We start from the raw sequence: 12,377 nt of genomic DNA, 5'->3' as shown, positions 1-12,377 counted from the left end.
CCCATCAGAATTTCGTAGTTAAGTGTGCTTGGACAAGAGTAGTACTAGGATGAGTGTCCTCCTAGGAAGTTCTCGTATTGCACCCGTCTTTTTACGGATGTAGCGTTAAAAGTTATGCACAAGCAGAGCCAAGTTCTGTCGGTTCATTCTCCAATGTGACTCACAGCATTGGGTTTCCTAATATTTTTCGTGCATTTATTTATAGTCTACCATGTGAAAAGAGTTTTATTACGAGTATTTTACATTATAGAACAACAAAAATAAAGGTGCACCGAGCAGTCCATTCATCTAGACATGAGTCGTGGCACCGGGTTAATTCGCTTGATATTATAACATGAAGCAGAGGTGAGGTGTGTGCGCACAACGAAACAAATGATGGGAGGGAGGAGGGAAAAAGAAGGGGCACATCCATTTGCAGTGGAATGGGACGGGTGCGATCATAACAGCACTGATGCACCGGATCAGATTAGAACTCATAGCTAAGTGTGTTTGAGCGAGAGTAGTACTAAGATGGGTGACCTCTTGGGAAGTTCTCATGTTGTACCCATCTTTTTGCGAATAGATCATTAAAGATTACGCATGAAAAGAGCCACGGTCTGCCAATTCATTCGTCAGCGTGGGTCGCAGCACCGAGGCATTTGGCTTAGTATTTTTTGTGCATTCATTTATAGTCCACCATGTGAAAAGAGCATTGTTACAAGCATCTTAAATAATAAAACAGTGAAGACAGAGATGCGGTGGGCAGTCTGTTCCACTGGGCCTAAGTCAAGGTGCCGAGGCATTTTGCTTGATATTAGAACTAGAAACAGAGATGCGGTGTGCACGAATAGCAAAACAAATGATGGGAGGGGGGAGGAAAGGAGAAGGGGTATATGTATTTGCAGCGGGGAATGGGATAGGTGCGATCATACCACCACTAATGTACCAGATCACATCAGAACTCCGCTGTTAAGCATGCTTGGGCAAGAGTAGTACTAGGATGGGTGATCTCTTGGGAAGTCCTTGTGTTGCACCCATCTTTTTTGTGAACGGGGCATTAAACTTTACGTGCAATCGAAGCCACGGTCCGCCGGCTCATTCGTCAGTGTGAGTCGCGGCAGGACGACATTTTGTTTAATATTTTTTGTGCATTTCTTTATAGTCTACCACATGATAAAAGTGTCACTACGAGCATCTTAAATAGTAGAACAATGAACACAGAGGTACAGCGGGCGGTCTGTTAATCTGGGCTTAAGTTGAGGCTTTAGGGCATTTCGCTCTATATTAAAACTAGAAGTAGAGGTGAGGTGTGCACTCACAGTAAAACAAACGATTGGAGGGGGAAGGGAAGGAGAATGGGCACATGCATTTACAGCGCGAAATGGGACGGGTGTGATCATACCAGCACTAATGCACCAGATCCCGTCAAAACTTCACAGTTTAAGCATGCTTGGGCGAGAGTAGTACTAGAAAGGATGTGATCATGCCATTGTCGTGTTCGCGCACAGCAAAACAAATGACGGGAGGGGGAGGGAAGGAGAAGGGGTAGATGTATTTGCATCGCGATATGGGATGGGTGCGATCATACCAGCATTACTGCATCGGGTCCCATCAGAACTCTGTAGTTATGCGTGCATGAGGGAGAGTAGTATTAGGATGGGTGACCTCCTAGGAAGTTCTCTTGCCACACCTGTCTTTTTTCGAACGGGGTGTTAAACGTTATGTGCGACTAGAGCCACCGTCCGCCGGCATGAGCTCCAGCGCTCGGACATTTTACTTAATATTTTTCGTACATTAATTTATAGTTCACCACATGATAAGAGTGTCATTACGAGTATTTTATATAGTAGAACAATAAAAAATGAGGCATGGGGGTGGTCTGTTCATCTGGACGTGAGTCGAGGCGCCCGGGGCATTTCACTTGATATTAGAACTAAAACCAGAGGTGCGGTGTGCGTGCACAGCAAAAAAAATACCTGGAAGGGAGAGGGAAAGAAAACGGGTGCAATCATACCAGTACTAAGGCACTGGATTCCATAAGAACCCTGCAGTTAAGTGTGTTTGGGCGAGAGTAGTTTTAGGATGGGTGACCTCCTAAAAAGTTCTCGTTTTGCATAAGTCTTTTTACAAATGAGGTGTTAAACATTACGCATGACTAGAGCCATAATCTGCAGGCGTGAATCGGGGTGCCTAGACATTTTGCTTAATGTTTTTTTTGCATTCATTTATAAATCATTATGAGACAAGAGTGTCATTATAAGTATCTTACATAGTAGAACAACAAAAGTCGAGGTGCGAAGGGCGGTCCATTCATCTGGGCATGAGTCGAGGCCACGGGGCATTTTGCTCAATATTATATATAAAAACAGGGTGCGGTGTGCGCGCACAGTGAAACAAATGGTGGGAGGGGGGAGGGAAGGAAAAGGGGTAGATGTATTTGCAATGCGGTATGGGATGTGTGCGATCATACCAGCATTAATGTACCTGATCCCATCAGAACTCTACAGTTAAGCATGTTTGGACGAGAGTAGTAATAAGTTGGGTGACATCTTGGGAAGTCCTCATGTTGCCCCTGTCTTTTTACAGACGAGGCGTTAAACATTATGTGCGACTGGAGCCACGGTTTGCCGATTCATTCGCAAAAGTGAGTTCCAGCGCTAGGGAATTTTGCTTTATAATTTTTGTGCATTCATTTATGTCCACCACATAAGAAGAGTATCATTATGAGCATCTTATATAGTAGAACAATGAAAACAGAGGTGCGGCGGGCAGTCCGTTTGTCTAGATGTGAGTCGAGGTACTAGGGTATTTTGCTTGATATCAGAACTAGAAGCAAAGGTTCGGTGTGCACGCACAACAAAATAAATGACGAGAGGGGGGAGGGAAGGAAAAGCGGTATATGTATTTGCAGTGCGAATTGGGAGGGTTGCGATCATACCAGCACTAATTCACCGGATCCCATCAGAACTCTGCAATTAAACATGCTTGGACAAGGGTAGTACGAGAATGGGTGACCTCTTGGGAAGTCCTCGTGTTACACCCGTCTTTTTACAGATGGGTCGTTAAACGTTACGCGCGACTGGAGGCACAGTCCACCGGCATGAGTCACGACGCTGGCGTATTTTACTTAATATTTTTCATGCATTTATTTATAGTCCATGTGATAAGAGTTTCATTACGAATATCTTACATAGCAGAACAATTAAAAATGAGGTGCGGCAAGCGATCCATTCATCTAGGCATGAGTCAAAGCGCCTGGGTATTTTGCTTGATATTAGAACTAGAAACAGAGGTGCAGTGTGCACGCACAACAAGACAAATGACAGGAGGAGGGAGAGAAGGAGAAGGTATATATTTATTTGCAACGCAAAATGAAATAGGTGTGATCATGCCAGTACTAATGCACCGTATCCCATTAGAACTCTGCAGATAAGCGTGCTTGGCCGAGAGTAGTAATAGGTTGGGTGACCTCTTAGGAAGTTCTCGTGTTGCACCTATCTTTTTATAGATGGAGCATTAAACATTACGCACGATTGGAGTAACAGTTCGCCAATTCATTAGCAAACTTGAGTTGTAATGTTAGGGAATTTTGCTTTATAATTTTTGTGCATTCATTTATGTCCACCATATAAGAAGAGTGTCATTATGAGCATCTTACATAGTAGAACAACAAAAACAAAGGTGTGGCGGATGGTCTGTTGATCTCGGCGTGAGTTGAGGCATTGAGGCATTTCACTTGATATTAGAATTAGAAGCAGAGGTCCAGTGTACGCGCACAGCGAAACAAATGACGGGATGGGGGAGGGAAGGAAAAGCAGTATATGTATTTGCAGCGCGGATTGAGAGGGCTGCGATCATACCAGCACTAATGCGCCGGATCCCATCAGAACTCTAAAGTTAAGCATGTTTGGACAAGCATATTACGAGAATGGGTGACCTTTTGGGAAGTTCTCGTGTTGCACCCGTCTTTTTACAGACAGGCTGTTAAATGTTACGTGCGACTTGAGGCATAATCCATCGGCACGAGTCACGGCGCTGGAGTATTTTACTTAATATTTTTCGTGCATTTATTTATAGTCCATATGATAAGAGTTTCATTGCGAATATCTTACATAATAAAATAATGAAAAATGAGGTGCGACAGGCGATCCATTCGTCTGGGCGTGAGTTGAGGCGCCGGGGCATTTTGCTTGATATTAGAAATAGAAGCAGAGGTACAGTGTGCGCGCACACTGAAATAAATTACGAGAGGAGGGAGGAAAGGATGAGGGATATATGAATTTGCAACGCGAAATGGAATGGCTGTGATCATGCTAGTACTAATACACCAGATCCCATTAGAACTCTGTAGATAAACATGCTTGGGCGAGAGTAGTAATAGGTTTGGCGACCTCTTGGGAAGTCCTCGTGTTGCACCCGTCTTTTTACAGATGGGGCGTTAAACATTACGCGCAACCATTGTCACGATTCGCCGGTTCATTCACAAACGTGAGTCGCAGCACCATGGAATTTTGCTTTATATTTTTCGTGCATTCATTTATGTCCACCACGTAAGAAGAGTGTCATTATGAGCATCTTACATAGTAGAACAATGAAAACAGAGGTGTTGCAGGTGGTCCGTTCATCTGGGTGTGAGTTGACGCACTAGAGTCTTATTAACTAGAACAATTATAGAAACAAGATGCGCATGCAATAGAATTGCATGAAACTCTCGAGTTCATCACTAACCCGAGAAGGCTTAGTTGCTGTACAGGTTTTCTACTAATTTGGGATGATTTTTGGAGTTCAAATTGGAGCCATTTTTGCTCCAAGTCGGTAAATATATCTAGTATCTATCTCGAAGCCACATTCGCATATTTTTAAAAATATTTTCATTTCTAACTGTATATTGGTATGTTGCATGCCTAGGGTATAGTCTATTCAATATACTTACTGAGTCCGTTGTTTTGCTCATTTCATTCAAATTTTAGTCTTTTTCAGATAAAGTCGATAAAGACAATTTATAGAGCCAAATCAAGAATTTCATGTTTAGTTTTTATCTGATGAGTTTTAGTCTAATTGTGGACTCTACAATTTTCAATAAGCTCATGATATAAATTATGTTACATGTTGTATAAAGGATGAATAGCTTTTGTTGTACTTTTATATTAAATTTTATGTTGCATCTTCTTGTTCAATTGTTTTGGCGGCGTGGTTTCTCGTTGGAGAACTGTGGGCCGTCACAAATAGTAATAAAAATAAATGAACATGAAGATTCCTAGTATAAGGTTTATATCTTACCCATTGTAAACTATTTTTCTCTGCTACTTTATTTATTTATTTATTTATTTTCTTCTTCTCTCTCCCTCTAATGTCTTTTTCCTTCTACGTCAAGGTTTTGTAATTTCTCTTCTTTTCAAATTATCATATTTACTTTCTAATTGATAATGTAAAAAATGAGAGGGTTTTAGGGAAAAAAAAGGTTTCTTTCCAACATTCCTTCCCTCCCTCCCCCCCATCCCCTCCAACCCCTCCCCTCAAACTCTTCACTTTTATGGAAAAGAAGACATTTTTCCCAAATCCCTCTAATTTTTTGCATTCCCCCTTCATCACTCATCGATGTTATTTTTACTTCTTTTTTCTGCTCTAACGTCTTCTTCTTTTTTTAGTTTGAAAAAAAAACCATAAAATGCTAATTCTATTTCGATTGAAGAATTTAAGAAATTATTTTTCTCTTACCTTTTTCAAGGTTGGACTAAGACCTTTTATTTGGATTACATTGTCTATTGGGTCTTGTTAGTAAAAAAATTTGGAAACGAAAATGAAGAAAGGTAGACTTGGGCCAGAAAAAGCTTTAACTTTTTTAAAAGTTCCATATTTTCTTGGGTTTTTTTTCTTTTTTCTATTTTTCTATTTAGTTTAGTTTTTTATTTTTCTTTGACATGATAATAATAATAATAATAATAATAATAATAAATGAATATAAAAATTCTTAAAATAAAGTTTATTTCTTGGGCCAGAGTGGTATATGCATTTGCACTGTGAAATGGGACGGGTGTGATCATACCAGCAGTAATACACTAGATCCCATTAGAAATATGTAATTAAGTGTGTTTGGGCGAGAGTAGTACTTGGATGGGTGACCTCCTGGGAAGTTCTCGTGTTGTACCTGTCTTTTTGCAAACAGGACGTTAAACGTTACGCGCGACCGGAGCCACAGTTTACTGGTTCATTCACCGGAATGAGTCGCGGCGCTGGAGCATTTTGCTTAATACTTTTTGTATATTCATTTATAGTCTACCACGTGATAAAAGTATCATTATGAGCATTTTACATAGTAGAACAATAAAAACAGAGGTGCGGTAGGTGGTCCGTTCATCTGGGCGTGAGTCGAGGCGTTGGGGTATTTTGCTTGATATTAAAACTAGAAGCAAATGTGCATTGTGCACGCATAGTGAAAGAAATGATAGGAGGGGGGAAGGAAGGAGAACAGGTATATGCATTTGCAATGCAAAATGAGATGGGTGCGATCATACCAGCACTAATGCACCAGATCCCATCAGATCTCCACAGTTAAGCGTTCTTGGGCGAGAGTAGTTCTAGGATGGGTGACCTCTTAGAAAGTACTCGTGTTGCACCTGTCTTTTTACGGACGGGGCCTTAAACATTCTGCGCGACCGGAGCCATAGTCCGCCTATTCATTCGTCTGCATGAGCCGTGGTGCCGAAATATTTTTCTTAATATTTTTTGCGTATTTATTTATAGTTCACCACATGATAAGAGTGTTATTACAAGCATCTTACATAGTAGAACAACGAAAATAGAGGTTCAACTGGCAGTCCGTCCATCTGGGCTTTAGTCGAGGCACTGAGACCTTTCGCTGGATATTAGAACTAGAAGCAAAGGTGCGATGTGCGCGCACAGCGAAACAAATGATGGGAAGGGGGGAGAGAAAGAGCAGGAATATATGCATTTGCATCGCAAAATAGGATGAATAGGATCATACTAGCACTAATGTACTGGATCTCATGAGAACCCTGTTATTAAGTGTGCTTAGGCGATAGTAGTACTAGGATGGGTGACCTCTATGGAAGTCCTCATATTGCACCCGTCTTTTAGCGAATGGGGTGTCAAACATTACGCATAGCCAGTGGCACGGTCTGCCGGTTCATTTGTTGGCGTGAGTTGCAACGTCAAGTTATTTTGCTTAATATTTTCGTGTATTTATTTATAGTCCACCATGTGATAAAATTATCATTACAAGTGTCTTACATAGTATAACAACGAAAATAGAGGTGCAACATAAGCCGTAGGAAGTCGTATGGGCATAAGTCGAGGCGTTGGGGCATTTTACTTGATATTAGAACTAAAATCAGAGGTGTGGTGTGCGCAATGATGGGAGGGGGTAGGGAAGGAGAAGTGGTATACGCCTTTGCAACACATAATGGGACGAGTGTGATCATATCAGCACTAATACACCGAATCTCATAAGTAAACTACAGTTAAGCATGGTTGGCGAGAGTAGTATGAGGATGGGTGACCTCATAGGAAGTTTTCATGTTGTATCCATCTTTTTGGGGATAGGACGTAAAATGTTACACGTGACTGGAGCCACGGTCCACCAGTTCATATGCTGGCATCAGTTGCAGCATTAGGGCATTTTGATTAATATTTTGTGTATTTATTTATAGTCAACCACATGATAAAAGTATTATTACGAGCATCTTATATAGTAGAACAACGAAAAGAAAAGGCACGGCATACGCTGCAGGTGATCTGTTCATCTGGACGTGAGTCGAAGTGCTGGAACATTTTACTTTACATTAGAATTAGAAGTAGAGGTGCGATGTGTGCTCATAGCGAAACAAATGATTGGAGGGGAGAGGGAACAAGAAGGGGTATATGCATTTGCAACACAGAATTGGATGGGTGCGATCATACTAGTACTAGTGTACTGGATCCCATCAGAACTCAACGATCATACTAGCAATAGTGCACTGGATCCCATCATAACTCTATAGTTAAGCGTGTTTGGGTGAGAGTAGTACTAGAATAGATGTCCTCTTGGGAAGTCCTCATGTTGCACCTGTCTTTTTACAGACGGGGCGTTAAATGTTATGCACAACCAGATCCACAGTCCGCCAGTTCATTCACCGATGTGAGTTTCGGCATTGGAGTATTTTTTTTTGTATATTTTTCATGTATCCATTTATAATCTAACACGTGATAAAAGTGTTATTATGAACATCTTACCTAGAAGAATAATGAAAATAGAGATGCAGCGTGCGATCTGTTCATCTAGGCATGAATTTAGGCAACGAGACATTTTGCTTGATATTAGAACTAAAGCCAGAGATGTGGTGTGCGCACACAGCGAAATAAATGATTAGAGGGGGGAGGGAAGGAGATGGGGTATATGCATTTACAGCGAAGAATAGGATGAATGCAATCATACCAGCAATAAGAAAACAAATACAATCAAAACTCTGCAATTAATTGTACTTGGACAGGAGTGGTACTAAGATGGATGACCTCTTTAGAAGTTTCCGTATTGCACTTGTCTTTTTAAGAATGAGGCATCAAACATTACACAACGCCAGTGCCACGATCCGTCGATTCATTCGTCGGTGTGAGTTTCGGTGCCGAGTCATTTTACTTAATATTTTTTGTACATTCATTTATAGTCCACCACGTTATTAAAGTATCATTATGTGTATCTTATATAGTAGAAAAAAGAAAATAAAGGTGTCGCGTGCACAACGGGCGGTCTGTTTATCTAGGCATGAGTTAAGGCGCTAGGACATTTTACTTGACATTAGAACTAGAAGCAAAGGTACGGTATGCGTAGACAGCGAAACAAATGATGGAAGGGAGGGAAGAGGGAGGGGAGAGGGACAAGTAAGGGGTATATGTATTTGCAACGTGAAATGGGACAAGTGCGATCATACCAGCACAAATTCACCGGATCCCATCAAAACTCTGTTATTAAGCGTGTTTGGGCGAGAATAGTACTAGGATGGGTGACCTCCTGGGAAGTACTCGTGTTGCAGCTATCTTTTTTATGGACAGGGCGTTAAACGTTACACGCGACCAGAGCCACGATCTGCTGGTTAATTCGCCAGCGTGAGTTACAGCACTGGGGCATTTTGCTTAATATTTTTCGTGCATTCATTTATAGTATATCATTTAATAAAAGTGTCCTTACGAGCATCTTAAACAGTAGAACAACAGAAACAGAGATATGGCGTGTGTCGCGTGCGATCCGTTCATCTGGCCGTGAGTTAAGGCACTGGGGCATTTTGCTTGATATTAAAATTAGAAGTAAAAGTGCAGTGTGCACCCACAGCGAAATAAATGATGGGAGGGGGGAGAGAAGGAGAAGGGCTATATACATTTGCAGCACGAAATAGAACGGGCGCGATCATATCAGTATTAATACACTAGATCCTATCAGAACTCTGCAGTAAAGCATTCTTAAGCGAGAGTAGTACAAGGATGGGTGACCTTCTGGGAAGTTCTCATGTTGCACTCGTATTTTTGCAAACGGGGCGTTAAACATTACACGCAACTGGAGCCATGGTCCGCCAGTTCATTCGTTAGCGAGATTTGCAGTGCCGAGAAATTTTACTTAATCTTTTTAGTATATTCATTTATAGTTAACCATGTGATAAATATTACGAGCATTTTACATAGTAGAACAATGAAAACAAAGGTGCAGCATGCGTTGCGGGAGGTCCATTCATCTGGGCATGAGTTGAGGCGCCGGAGCATTTTACTTGACATTAGAACTAGAAACAGAGGTGTAGTGTACACGCACAGCAAAACAAATAATGGGAGCGGGAGGGAAGGAGAAGGGGTATATGCACCTATAGCGCAGAATGGAACGGGTGCGATCATATCAGCACTAATGCACTGGATCCCATCAGAACTCTACAGTTATGCATTGTTTGGGAAATAGTAGTACTATGATAGGTGACTTCCTATGAAGTTCTTGTGTTGTAAGTTAAATGTTACGCACGACTGGAGCCATAGTACGCCAGTTCATTCGATGATGTGAGTTGCAGCACTAGGACATTTTTCTCGATCTTTTTAGTGCATCATTTATAATCAACCACGTGATAAAATTATTATTACGAGTATCTATATAGTAGAACAACGAAAGCAAAGGTGCAGCATGCGCCACGGGCAGTCCGTTCATCTAGGCGTGAGTCGAGGCGCTAGACATTTTATTTGATATTAGAACTAGAAACAGAGGTGCAGTGTGCACACATAACGAAAAAATGATGGGAGGAGGGAGGGAAGGAGATGGGGTATATGCATTTGCAAAGCGAGAATGAGTGCGATCGTACCAGCACTAATACACTGGATCCCATCACAACTCTGTAGTTAATTGTACTTGGGTGAGAGTAATACTAGGATGGGTGACCTCTTTGGAAGTTCTCGTATTGTATCTTTCTTTTAGCGAATGGGGTGTCAAACATTACGAACGACTGGTGCCACGGTCAGCCGGTTCATTTGTCAGCGTGAGTTGCGCATACAGCGAAACAAATGATTGGTGGGGAGAGGGAATGAGAAGGGGTATATGCATTTGCAGCATAGAATGGGATGGGTGCGATCATACCAGTACTAATACACTAGATCACATCAGAATTCCGCAGATAAGTGTGCTTGGGCGAGAGTAGTACTAGGATAGGTGACCTCCTTAGAAGTTCTCATGTTGTACTCACCTTTTTGCAGACGAGGCGTTAAATGTTACCCACGACCGGAACCCGGTCTGCCAGTTCATTCACCAGCATGAGTCGCGGCACTGGTGCATTTTGCTTAATATTTTTTATGTATTCATTTATAGTCCACCACGTGATAAGAGTATTATTACAAGTATCTTACATAGTAGAATAACAAAAATAGAGGTGCAACGGGCAGTCCATTCATCTGGGCGTACGTCGAGGCATCGTGGCATTTTGCTTGATATTAGAATTAAAAGTAGAGGTGTGGTTTGCGCACATAATGAAACAAATTATGGGAGGGGAGAGGGAAGGTGAAAGGGTATATGCATTTGCAACGCAGAATGAGATGGGTTCATACCGGCACTAATGCATTGGCGAGAGTAGTATTAGGATGGGTGACCTCCTGCGAAGTCCTCATGGTGCACCCATCTTTTTGCGGACAAGGTGTAAAACGTTACGCGCGACCGGATCCACGATCCGCTAGTTCATTCGTTGTCATGAGTTGTGGCACTGGGGTATTTTACTTAATATTTTTTAATGCATTCGTTTAAAGTCCACCACGTAATAAGAGTGTTATTTCGAGCATCTTACATGGTAGAACAACGAAAACAGAGGTGCGGTGGGTGGTCCATACATCTGGGCGTGAGTCGAAGTGCCGGGGCCTTTCGCTTGATATTAGAACTAGAAGTAGAGGTGTAGACTACAAACCTATCGCTAACAATGATCTTACTAATAGACAAAATGCATTAGAGGCCAATAGAGACAAGTATAAAAGAAGATCAGGGAGAATTAATTTAGAAACTAGGTCCTTTTACTATTCAGTACAGCTCTTTTACTCACATTAAATATGCCATGACATAAAAGTTGCAGATTGAAACAAGGGCCTTTGATATACATGTATAGTTCTAAGGACACTATAGCATCAGTAGATTATCATAATTCATGTATTCAAAGTTGATATATAGATTAAGCTAGAAGAATTGCTATTTCCACTTTAAAACCTTTCTATCCAAGTTAAAACATTATGGACTCGGAACTCCATGCAATCTCAACGTACAATCCTTTTAAAGTAAACTTTTGGTGCGTGCTTTAAAATTAAGATTTAAGATTTTAACATAGTAACAAAAAAACCATGCTATTTCATGCATAATCCCAAATATAATTATCTTTCAGTTCACCACTCATTGCTTTAGTGCACTCTTATTTAAAGAAAATCGAACAAGCTTGGTTCAAATGACCCAATTTCATACAATCTTCCATCAAGTAACGAATTTCATATACTGGCTGGACATAACATATTTCAAATTTAAGTTTGTAAATTCACCCATACGGTCATACGCATTCATCAAAAGTTCTCCCAAACCAAACGAATCAATGAAAACCAAGCACCTGTTTAGAACACACTTTTAAAAACACACATAACACACTAATGACTCTACTTTCGTTGAGTATTTCCAAAAATTGAAAGATTACCTCCATAAAAGAAATCTTAATCAATATCAAAACAACGGAAAAACATGCAAAAAACTGGAAAAAACAAATGTAAACATAGTCCTATATTCAAGGATGAAAAAAAGTAATCAGAAAAAGAATACCTAGACTTGGTGCGATCTTCGAGTTTTGCTTTTCTCGAACTCTTCTCTCTATTTTTTTTCCTGCTCTCAATTGGTGTTTCACTTGGCTCTCTTCACG

At 41.0% G+C, this 12,377-nt stretch overlaps 9 pseudogenes; all 9 read left to right on the top strand.

Moving 5' to 3' along the window:
- The first annotated feature begins 897 nt into the window (after nt 1-897).
- LOC148267397 (5S ribosomal RNA) lies at nt 898-1,016 on the top strand (annotated as a pseudogene).
- A 1,887-nt stretch (nt 1,017-2,903) lies between these two features.
- Nucleotides 2,904-3,022, top strand: LOC148267396 (5S ribosomal RNA; annotated as a pseudogene).
- A 335-nt stretch (nt 3,023-3,357) lies between these two features.
- LOC148267395 (5S ribosomal RNA) lies at nt 3,358-3,476 on the top strand (annotated as a pseudogene).
- Nucleotides 3,477-4,279: 803 nt separating this feature from the next.
- On the top strand, nt 4,280-4,398 carry LOC148267394 (5S ribosomal RNA; annotated as a pseudogene).
- Nucleotides 4,399-6,011: 1,613 nt separating this feature from the next.
- Nucleotides 6,012-6,130, top strand: LOC148267393 (5S ribosomal RNA; annotated as a pseudogene).
- A 350-nt stretch (nt 6,131-6,480) lies between these two features.
- Nucleotides 6,481-6,599, top strand: LOC148267392 (5S ribosomal RNA; annotated as a pseudogene).
- Nucleotides 6,600-8,892: 2,293 nt separating this feature from the next.
- LOC148267391 (5S ribosomal RNA) lies at nt 8,893-9,011 on the top strand (annotated as a pseudogene).
- A 360-nt stretch (nt 9,012-9,371) lies between these two features.
- On the top strand, nt 9,372-9,490 carry LOC148267390 (5S ribosomal RNA; annotated as a pseudogene).
- Nucleotides 9,491-10,565: 1,075 nt separating this feature from the next.
- LOC148267389 (5S ribosomal RNA) lies at nt 10,566-10,684 on the top strand (annotated as a pseudogene).
- Nucleotides 10,685-12,377: the final 1,693 nt, after the last annotated feature.

This window comes from Carica papaya, chromosome 3 (genome assembly GCF_054855325.1).
Source record: "Carica papaya isolate Zhongbai chromosome 3, ASM5485532v1, whole genome shotgun sequence".
NCBI classification, from domain to species: Eukaryota; Viridiplantae; Streptophyta; class Magnoliopsida; order Brassicales; family Caricaceae; genus Carica; species Carica papaya.
The sequence above is the reverse complement of the archived record's forward strand: the minus strand, read 5'-3'. Positions and strand labels throughout refer to the sequence as shown.